We start from the raw sequence: 12,500 nt of genomic DNA, 5'->3' as shown, positions 1-12,500 counted from the left end.
AATTTGACCCAGATTACGCCAAAAATCTGCCCTAAAAGTGAGTTTGATCGTTCATTAACGTGATAGAACTGCAGTTGTCTAGACGTAGCTTTGGAGAGGATCCAGGCTTTTAATCGGCAGATAAGGTAGAGTTTGAAATCTCTGTTTTTATGGGAGAAAATTGAACTTGTGATTTTTTACCATGATTTTCTAATCATTATGGTTCCTTGAACTGGTGTGAGATTTACTATGAATATTCATACTCTCTTTTTATATTATTGCTTTGTCATGTTACGTTTTGCCATTCTTGGCTATGCATTTTACACTTTCCATTATTGTGTTTTGCATTTCATATATTTTTGGGAGTTTTCTATCATGTTTAATTCTTCCAACAGATGTCTGTGGACAGATGTCGGTGGACAGAGTGGATAGTGTGGACTGTTTCGAATAACATGTGGTAGACTGTTTTTTTGACTTGACTAATTGTTGATTTGGGGAGTATGTGTGAGTTTGGATATTTTCAGGCTATTAGCCATAGTGAGACTTCGTTAATCAGAAGTGTTTTACAGTTCAGAGTTTAGTTATTCAACTCGATATTTCATTTATTATGCATTTTAATCTTGCTTTGTTTTATCTTATTTCTTTGTTGGGTTATTTGAATAATAAACCTATTTTTGTAGAAACTATTGCTTTAAATGGTCCATTTATTGATTTTGGTGAATGATGCATTCGCAGGAACTCGGAAAACGATGAGAGAGAGAGAGAGAGGCGATACACGGAGAGAGAGAGAGAGAGGCGAGCACGGTGGAGAGAGAGAGAGAGAGAGAGAGAGAGAGAGAGGAGAGAGAGAGAGAGAGAGGAGAAAAATAGATGTGGCGTTGTCGTGAGAGAACTTGCATACACCCGCTCATGAATAAAGATCGTTGGAGCACGCATACACTTTCAAAAGTGTTAATTCTGTCCTGGTTACAGAATGAAATGGTGGCAGCGTGTTCGAAATGAAATGGCGGCAGCGGGTGTCTTTTGATTTAAAATGGTGGGCAGCATGATTTTAATGTTCTCATGATGGCTAAAGAGGGAGATTACTAATAGACTAATTGATAACGCGATACCCAAGGCGACGGCCGTGAGCGCCATGCGAGTGGTTAACCCTCAGTCTTAAGATAGCGAAAGTTACATGCGGGTCGGATTACGTGGGTAAATACGGGAACCTTTTCTTCTTTTTCCGTTTTCATTCGAGCACTGGGAGTGGGGAGCCGTGAAATAGATCTGGATGATCTCTATACTCTTGGGGTTAACAAAATACCCAAATAAGGTGAATAGGCGATTGTGAGTTAATTACGCAAAGTGATGATTCAACTAGAAACGCTGGCTGGGTGTTTTTTTTGGTTTCGCCGTCGAGTAGGTGACGTCACAGGTTAGCAAGTTGGAGAGATAGGTACTTCTGCTTGTTTCAGTTCGGTAAGCACCTATTCGTTAAGTAGGAACGCCATTTTCTGTTCTTTCGTAGAGGGGTAACTTGTGCCTTTCTCGCAGTGTCTTTGGTTTCTCTTTTGTGTTGTTACGCTCAGGCGTGGATTACTCACAAAATGCCGGACGATGCAGCAAGCACATCCCAACTACCAGGTGTATAAAGTGCTGAACATTAGTGCGGAATTACAAATTTAAAGGGTTAGTTGATGGGAAGCCAACCCAAAACATAGAAACTTTCATTGAGTCAGTGAACAATTATCTGAATTCCAAGAAAATTTCATGAATGGCGCTGAAGCTTTTGTAACAGAGGCTAAATCATTTCTGGATTTAGATAAGGAGATATTGGAAACGAGCACTTCAGTTTCGTTCAGAAGGTGTAAAATTGGAATGAACTGCAGAAATTTCAACGAAGCTACTTATGGCGGAGTTCAACGAATACGCAGTTCGGAATTGCGAGAGTTTCTCAAAATAAAGAAGGGCAATGATTCACTAGTCTACATACAGTGCGAATTTATTTGATGCAGAAGTTGAGTTAAAGAAATCTTATAATAGGCTCTCCAGCGGTAACTGGAAATATTATCTCCTAGATAATTTTGAAAGATTGTTACACTTTTGCTTTGCCTTTTAACGTCGGTCCCAGATGTAATTGTAGATAGTTTTGATAAGAGAATTGATCAGATACAGACGAATCCTTTTGTTTGCACAGATTAACAAAATCTAGCAAAATGCCCGACACTGACAGTAGTTTTGTACAGGAGTGCAAGATGTCAGCTGCGGTTTCCAAACCACAGAATAATGATAGTCGCTCGCATTCGGGAAATGGATGCAACAGCTAAGACATGTGCAATGAGAGGAATCGAAGAAAATTCCAGAGAGATCAGTCACAACGATACGTTGTTTTAATTGTGATAAAATAGGCCATAGTAAATCAAATTGCAGTGAGATTGTTCAGCTTTGCAACCTTCAGATCATGGATGGAGATTTGCCCAGCCACGAAGAATAGAGATTATTCAGGTCATTAGAGTTTTTTCTAGATATGATGAGAATTCCACATGATGCAAGTTCTAGATACACCAAAGAACAGCAGAATTTCTTACAAGATAAGTCTCGGAAAACGGACACAGGATAATGACTAATCAGGTCGTGGAGTCAATAGAACCTAGGCTGATTGTATCGCGGATTCTAATGGTTGTTGAAATTTCTATTTTCTCATTGATTCTGGTAGCTCAACTTTAGTAAAATGCTGACCTTTTTCACTGAGGTTTCCAGAGTGCAAATTAGTCCCCTTCTAGTGAGACAGTGTGTGATACTGCTGAGAAACTGAATATTTTAGGTTCGTCATTTACGCTTTGTATCAGGAAAGACACAGTAGAACCATTTTTGGTCATAGAAGGATTACTTTAGGTGAAATGGAGTTTTATAGACACCCCTTCTTGCATGCGACATAACATCAACATTCTTGCGGGAGTTCTGGATTACAATAGGTGAGTCGGGTTGTTTTGTTCCATATATACACAGGAAAAAAACTTCAGAGAAACCTAAGACACAGTCTGAGACATGTGTAATACAGTCATTAGAGAGTGAAGAGATATTCCAAAGATCTTTCTAAAGATTTTTGTTGAAGATATTGAATTGCAAACTGCGAGTTCCTACATTAGTTAAAGTGAATGTTGAAAGAGAAAAGTTTCTCAAGTGTGCGTTGTTAGGGAACCGAGAAATTCAAAGACGTTGGAGTATCGTGTCAGTGAATGAAATTTCAGTCGCGAGGCGGATTTCAGTAGAATTAGAAGAAGTAACAAGACTCAGTGAAAATATCACAAGGGTACTTGGTGTAATTGATTTTTAAAAGAGTTTAAGGAAGACATAAATTAGTGAGTTTTGTGGAGACGGAATATGTTTCCAACGAGGAGCAACAGTTCCGAAGTCAGGTTCTACATGGAACACTTGGCTAAAGTTGATTATCCTAAATATTCAGATAAAGTAGAGAAAGTGTTGGAAAGAATATCTAGATATCATTGCTTTGAAGGGAGATAAATTAGAGTTACAGATGTGTTTTAGAACATTCAATCCGCTCAGAAAAAGGGTACAAATCCCATATATATTCCAGCATATCGGAATTCCTTTTAAGATCAGGGCATGAAAAAGAAGTTCAGGAGGTGGGAGTCGGAAGGCATTATTAGGACCGCCCAATTCTCCGTTTAATTTTCCTTTGCTTGCAGTTCCTAAGAAAGACGGTATCAGAGTTTGTGTAGATTTCGTAAATTGAATGAAAACATGCCCAGATAGATATCCGGTAGCTTGTTTGCCTGATTTGTTTGTTGAGATCGGTGGCAAGAATATATATTCATCTATAGATCTTATGCAAGGGTTTTACAGGTTCCCTTTGTGAGTAGCCAGAAATATATTAAAGCAGCATTTTGAACAAAGGGACATTACGAGTTTAATAGGATGCCTTTTGGATTACAAGGGTCCCTGCAATAACATTTACTAGACTGGTTAACACAGTACTTCATATTTGTTAGAAAGTCGGTGTTTGTGTACCATGGATGATATTCTATATGCACAGATACAATTGAAGAAACATCTAAAGGTGTTAAAGTTAGTCCTTAAGCGATTACGGTTCGCTGGGTTAAAGGTCAAATTGGCTAAAAGTGAGTTTCTGAAGAGAAAATTGTCTATTTAGGACATGTTATCTCTAAAGAGGAGTTAGGAGGAATGATGAGAAAGTTAAAGCCATTGTGAATTTTCCAGTCTCTAAACCAGGAAACAGATCTGTTCGTCTAGGTATAAACGGGTTTCTTCCCGCTGCTTGTGCGGAATTTTTTCTACAACAGCGTTCCATTGACAGATTTGTTACGAGAAGACGTTAAGTTTGTTTGGGTGATAGTCAACAATTAGCTTTTGAGAAGCTTAAGAACGCTTTTGGTGAACCCACCAGTTTGAAGTTTCCAGATTTTAGTCAACCGTTCACCTTAGTGACAGACGCGAGTCAGGAAGGTATAGGTGCGTGTTTGATGCAGAAATTTGATGAAATACACCCAATTGCTTTTTATAAAGAAAGTTCAAACGTGGTAGTAATGAAAGGCTGATGTCAGTTAGTGGACAAGGAGGCTGCAGTCGTTCTAGCCTTGTTCATTTTAAGATGTTATTGTTGGGAAATAAAGTTGAGATTTTTAAGCAGATCATCAACCGTTGTTAGAGCTTTTTAATGCTTCAAATTTGTCGCCCAAGAGAGCACGTTGATCTTAACATTGAGAGATTTTGATGCAAACTCTAAAATGCTACGAAGGTAAGCATAATGTAGTTGCAGATGCATTGAGCAGATACTTTCCGGTCGAGGATGAGGAAATACACACCGAATCCTGTGTGGGTGAAGAGAGTAAATATTTGGTGTCTAATGTCTCTGATATTAGTAATTCTGAGAGATCGCATGTAGAGGACATACACGTTCCTACAGTATACTTCGGGGAGAAATAGTAGTCACAGTCTCAGGAGAGATTGTTATTCGTGATAGAGAGTAATTTATGTGTTATATTACGGGTGAAATGTCACTTGGGACATAGGGGCTTGCTGGAACAAAAGCAAGATGAACATAAATTGTTGTCGATGCTAAGGCATTTCTTAAGGGAGTTTCACTGAAGAAAGTGGCATAAGCTGCCTTTTTCTGGTCTAGAGTTGAGAATAATTTATTGGTGAGAAAAGTTAAGTATAACTTCATGGTACGCAAAGCATGGGTGAGATTATACAAATCATCAGCACAGAGAGTCTAGTACCACAAGTTCTAGACATTGTACATTGTAAATTTGGTTCCTCCTCATTTGGGTGTGGACAAGACGTAGCAAAAACGTCAGGTCAAAGTTCTTTGAAAAATATGTTTTCCGTAGTAGAAGCCCCTTGTGAAGAAGTGCGCCATTTGCAATGCGATTAAGCCAGCGACGACAGTGTCGTGTCGTTTGGGTTCACATCCCATACCACATAGGCCGTTTCAGAGAGTGCATATGGATATTCTGTAATCTTCTCAGAGTCCGCCATGGTTATAGACATTTATTAGTAGTTGTTGAAGGAGTTGACTGCTTTATCGAGATTTTCCCACTGAAATACAAATCAGCTGGAGGAAGTTGCTATGGCGTTTAAGGATAATTTGTCGATATGGTGGGTTCCTGAATGTCTGATCACAGACAATGGTAGGGAGTTTATTAATAAGACTCTAGACGGTCTTGTTAATTTGTTGTGGGATGTTGAAAGTATCTTATAATCCCGTATAGACCTGAAGCAAATGGGTTGTGGGTGGGAGAGGCGAACCTGAAAGTAACTAAGCTTTATGCATGACGGGGAGGTCTGGCACATTACTGGGACAGATCTTTGATGAAGTGCGATATATCAATACTATGATGGAATACAATAATTAAGATATCTCCAGCAGAAGTTAGGTGGATACAAGTTGAAAGGACCTTGATTTGTTACCAGAGCGAGTCTAGGTGTATGTTACGGGTCACTTTGTTGATAAATACAGCGTAGAGAAAGATTTGCACGACAGTAAAGAACTTGAACTTTAGTTCGCGTGGCAATGGTAGAGAAAAGTAACGCGAAATCGAGGGGAGTAGCTTTTTCGATGGGGTGAGGTTACAAAGTGAATGTTCGGAATGATCTGAATTATAAATTAAGTCCGAAGTTCCACGGACCTTGAGTTGGGGAGATCAAAAGAGGGAATAGGATTTGTAGTTAAAGCATGTAAACACTGGAGTGACGTTCGACCCCATATTTCAGTTAAGAAAGTTGGGATGTAATGGAACGTTTGTATATAGTTAGAGGATAAATGGGTTAATGTTTATTTATATATTATATTTTTTAAATTTTTTTTTGTCTCTCTATTTGTTCATTTTGATGTTGAAGTTCTTAATCATTTGTTTTCGAATGATTTTAGGAATTGAGACATGGGCTAATTTCATACGAGATTTGACCCGTGTGTTAGTGGGGTATGGTGTTGTTGTGTTATGATGTATTTCATCATCTGACGCAATGTGTGTGTTGTTTAGGATATTTTTTTGGGGGGAGGTACTTAGTATATCGGACCGAACAAGTCTGATCTTTTTTTTTCGGGTTGGGAGATCGTGTTTGAGTGTTTGGATTTTTTTCCAGCTTTTTTTAAATAAAGGAGCTGTATTGTGAGTAGTTATAGTTGTTAAGATCGTGGAGCGATTTGCCATTACGTCACTACATTTTGTTGAGAGTTAGTCAGGTGTTGCGAAATATTTGCTAACTCGGAGTAGAACTTCTATGTCTTTTACGAGATATGATACCTTTTTAGTGTTTGATAGAATTTTTTTATGAGTGAGTTCCGTAGAGTTGTTGTGCTTAATAGTGAGTTGACTGTGATTGTTCTGAAATGCAAACTTGGAATTAGTTCACATTGTGAGTGTTTGGCTTTTGCATTAGTAGTTTTGTTTGGTTCAGTAACATGAAACCTTTTTTGTTATTAGACCTTTTCGAGTGTTTTTGGGAGACTCAGCAGTGACATGTGATAGATTAGAGACCATGTTCATTTTGGGAGATCAGTGTCGGTTCGGAGTTGATTATAAGACGAGTTGTACTTTCTTTAGTTAGGAGAGAGGTGTGTGACAGCAGTATTTTTCAGTTGCGAGTTGTGTCTGTGGGTGTGTGAATTATCGTTAGTTCATAGACAGACTCGACAGAATGACCTTAGACAGTTCCTGCGAGATTACCACGTTGAGTCCACCAGCACTCTTCCGCTGTGTTTTTGCAAGGAGTATCCAGTGTCATAACCAAATGATGTGCCAGAGCAACAAGTCGACGACATTCGTTCATCGAGGGTCCGGAGCAGTCTGATTCATCCTGCAGAATCCCCTGTCTACGGAATTTCTCGTACTCTAGCCGTGCTGTATTCAACAGTTCTGAGAAGATAATTATGCGTCATACGCATAACGAGCATTGGTAGTGGAGGTACTTAAGAACTACAAAGAATGACGGTTCCACCGCTAAAGACATTGACGATTCCAGATGTTCGGAGTATCAGGAATATATTATGCCGATAATTTTAATTGTCTTAATAGCCATTTTACTGATAATTTGTTAATGGGGTAGTGTGTTTATTCGTGTTTGTAAGATTACATGTAAAGGCTCAAAGAACTCAACCCCAGTGACTTTGGAAGTGCGTCATGAGAGCAGTCCTTAAAGCTGCAGTGCAGTAGACATTGCTAATTGAGCATAGTCCTATTCTGTTATGTTTTATACATATGCTTTTGTTTTAGTTTGCGTTAAGGAGAGCGAGACGCTCTTATGTGGTGGGCCGAGCTCATTTCAGAAAAGATGGTTGCCATAATTTTAAAGGATACATATATGCATTTCCCATAGCTTCCAATGCTTTAAGATGTGATGAAAGAATTTATGGAGTCAGATGGAAGTAGGTCGAGAGACTTCGAGGTAAAATCTTTGTGTTCAGAGCAAATAGTTTGATTCTCAGCAATGTTGCCGGTCAGGTGATCTTCCCGAAGTGTTATGTATATTCGTGAGTATGTGCGTTAATTTGATCTAGATTACGCCAAAATCTGCCCTAAAAGTGAGTTTGATCGTTCATTAACGTGATAGAACTGCAGTTGTCTAGACGTAGCTTTGGAGAGGATCCAGGCTTTGAATCGGCAGATAAGGTAGAGTTTGAAATCTCTGTTTTTATGGGAGAAAATTGAACTTGTGATTTTTTACCATGATTTTCTAATCATTATGAACTTTTGAACTGGTGTGGGAGATTTAATATGAAGATTCACTCTCTTTATATTATTGTTTTGTCATGTTACGTTTGCCATATCTTGGCTATGCATTTTACACTTTCCATTATTGTGTTTTGCATTTCATATATTTTTGGGAGTTTTCTATCATAAGAATTTTTTCCGACAGATGTATGTGGACAGATGTCGGTGGACAGAGGGATAGTGTGGACTGTTTCGAATAACATGTGGTAGACTGTTTTTTTGACATGACTAATTGTTGATTTGGGAGTATGTGTGAGTTTGATATTTTTCAGGCTATTAGCCATAGTGAGACCCCCTGTTAATCAGAAGTGTTTACAGTTCAGAGTTTAGTTATCTAACTCGGGATATTTCATTTATTATGCATTTTAATCTTTGCTTTGTTTTATTCATTTTTGTTGGTTATTTGAATAATAACCTATTTTGTAGAAACTATTATGTTTCTTTAAATGGTCCATTTAGTTGATTTGGTGAGAATGAGTGCGATTCGGGTGGGTGAACTTCGGAAAACGATGAGAGAGAGAGAGAGAGAGGCGATGCACGGAGAGAGAGAGAGAGAGAGGCGATACACGGTGAGAGAGAGAGAGAGAGAGAGAGAGAGAGGAGAAAATAGATGTGTGTTGTCGAGAACTTGCATACGCCTCCATTTCATGAATAAAGATCGTTGAGCACGTTACGCATAATTTTCAAAGTGTTAATTCTGTCCTGTTACATATATATATATATATATATATATATATATATATATATATATATATATATATATATATATATATATATATATATATATATATATATATATATATATATATATATATATATATATATATATATATATATATATATATATATATATATATATATATACATATATACATGGAGTCTCGTGTGGCTTAGTCGGCAGAGCTGCCGACCTAGACTTCATAGAGGTCTGTTGCACGGCTCAAATCCACGGCCATCTGGTCAGTGAAGGTGGACACTTTGCTATCCGTGTAGACACCCCGGGATTACGTATGTAATCAACGGATAGGTTTGCTGAAAAGCAAATGGGTGTTACAGACTAATACACACATAAACAAAGCCACTCCAACATCTTCTAAACACATAACAGACACCTCACACGTCTCGAACTGTCGACCTACCCGCCCAGTTCTCCTCGCTGCTTGGGAGAGAGGGAGCTGTGGATTGGCATGATACACGTACACATCGTTACCGGGGTCTAAGCGATGTCAGGCAGGGCAGCCGATCGAGGCTACGGCCTACCCCAACACCAAATCAAAGTCCTTCGTAAAAAGAAGGCATTGTGCTTACCCCATATAGAAAATGGGAAAAAGCACGTTAAAACGAAGAAGATATATATATATATATATATATATATATATATATATATATATATATATATATATATATATATATATATATATATATATTGTTATGAACCAAATCTCGGTTCATCAGGTTCTATCATCAATTAGAAAAATGGACTGAAAGACTGGCAGAGTCCGGAGACAACCACGGGGAAAGCGGGAACAAATAAAACCAGCAAAATTAACCTTAATACTAGTTTATTAACATTAAGATATGTACATATTTACAATTGAGTCATGTCTGCCATAAATTAATAAATAAATAAACATCAAACAACCAAAAAGTCAGTCAAAAAACAAAGATGTAGCAAAATTAATCAAAACATCAAATCAAAGTAAATACTCACACTACATCAAGAAAACACAAACATTCCAGACAGCATAATGATTACAATTAACATCAATTAACATAAATAATGGTATAACCAAAAGTACACAAATAACAGATCAATCATTAAAGCAGCACAAATAACAATAACCCAAATTATCATAAATACCAATTACACTCATAATACATAAACATCTATAATGATAATTAACAATCCTCCTACAGATAATACATAAACATCTACCCAGAGATGCCGGGCACTACTAAACAAGGGTCATAGAGGATGGTTCATCAAAGGTCGCTGAGGATAACCATCAAAACTAGTGCCGAAGTCGTCAAAACCACCCCATGACAGCAAAAGGAAACATATCCATGAAACACAGAAATTACAGCAGAGTCGATGTACAGCCAGATTACTGTCCCAGAGGAATGCCTTCCTTCCACTGATGACTCAAGAATATCACATCCTCGAACTCGAAGTTGAAACTTCACATCCTCGGAAAACCGAAATAACAGGTAACAACTACCTGGTCCATGCTGCTATGCTGTCTGGACCTTGACTCCTCGATGATTACCCAGACTCTGAGACTATCGCCACTGAGCGAAGAGCACAACAGGACGCAAAACTCTGTATGCACCAAAAAAACAAGCGGCCAATGGGAAAAGGAGTAATTCCTCAATAAGGGAACAATTGTTCCACAGACAAATAGGCACTAAGCCTCACAATATATATATATATATATATATATATATATATATATATATATATATATATATATATATATATATATATATATATATATATATATATATATATATATATATAATCAGACAACTATATGGTGGCCTGAAGATGTGCTAATTACTCAAAAATGTTTTGCAACATACTTCAAAACTTTTCGGACAACAGATTATAATAGCGACATCTGGCGCTATTTGGTAACTCAGTTGTAACAGCGTGAAACAACTGAACACTAGTGGTGGGTCCAAGAAATTACCTGCAGTTTCCCTTAAGCAGGGCTTTTCTGATATTGCTTACTGTTCTCATATTTTACTAATTAAATAAATGTTTCTATAATACTTCAGAGGTCACCGCTGTTCTTATGTTTTAATATTTTCATCTCCGACTGCCATCACTATTGTTGCTTTATCTCCCTTTTCCATATGTGTGAACTTGTAGACATAGGCCTACGACTGTTACAAGTTGAACTGTTAGTCTTATTAACATCAACAAATACGAGTTTTGTAAAGATTTGTCGTCAGATTATTATTAATTAAATTTTGAATGCTTTAACTATGTATATAGTGAACTAGTGAAAATTAATATAAAAAGATACTGAAGTAGACTAATAGATTTCACGCCTATTTTTGCAATACATAGAATATAATTGCACATACACACATACATATACATACATACATACATACATACATACATACACACACACACACACACACACACACATATATATATTTTGTTATGGGCCCAAATGCCCATCAAACATACACAAGTCTCTTAAAATACAAATAAAGTCACAAACGACCAAGTCCACAATAGGTGGAATAAGCGCAACAGTGTACAGAGATGGAAATCAAGGGAGGATAAGTAAAGCTGAAAATAAAACCTTATTACTTAATACAAACTTTTTAGAAAAAGAAATGACCACTGAGCTCTTACAAAATACATTAAATGAACACAAAAATCAACCACACACTGAAAACATCGAATAACAAACACTCTTACACCAAATTAAGATAGACTATACAATTACACTTTAAAGAGAGGGCCTGAAAGTAATAGGATGTCGAAAGACAGAATAACCTAACTTATTACACACTAAACCAAAAGTAAAATAAACTGCTTCCCTTAAGTGAGCTCTGAAACAGTAGTAGTGGCTAACGAGCCTTCTAATCACGGGTCGAGGGGAATAATATATATTCTCGAGACCTTACCAAACGTAAGAGAGGTCCCCTAGGCATTACTGAAACCAAGGGCGTAGACAGAAGATAGAATCACTTAACGTCGCAAGATGATCAACGGACACAGCCATCCGACAGGCAATCACACCTTACCAGTTGGTGAGAGGCCCCCTGGCAGTATGACTGGACCAAGGGCGAAGCTGAATAAATAAATCAATCTCCCAAAGGAGGACAGCAGCAGCAGCTGAATAAAGGCAGGTATCGTAATCCAAAAATCAGGCAGGCTCACAATGATAATGGTCCAGAAAACAACTCTCTCCGCCCCGAGAAACAGCGAATACAGCTCCGGACGAAGCCAAAACCAAATGTGGTGAAAATAAAACAAGCTCATTGTACTAAAACTATACAAGTCAGAAATGTCGGGGAGGAGGAAACAGGGTCATTACGCCCAAAAGAATAATTAATACAAAGTGGCTTATTCAAAACAAATTAATTTCTACGCAATTAAAATTACAATATATATATGGTTATATATATATATATATATATATATATATATATAATATATATATATATATATATATATATATATATATATATATATATATATATATATATATATATATATATATATATATATATATATATATATATATATATATATATATA

This window comes from Macrobrachium rosenbergii, chromosome 31, assembly GCF_040412425.1.
Source record: "Macrobrachium rosenbergii isolate ZJJX-2024 chromosome 31, ASM4041242v1, whole genome shotgun sequence".
Classification (NCBI taxonomy): Eukaryota; Metazoa; Arthropoda; class Malacostraca; order Decapoda; family Palaemonidae; genus Macrobrachium; species Macrobrachium rosenbergii.
Note: the sequence above shows the minus strand (reverse complement) of the source record.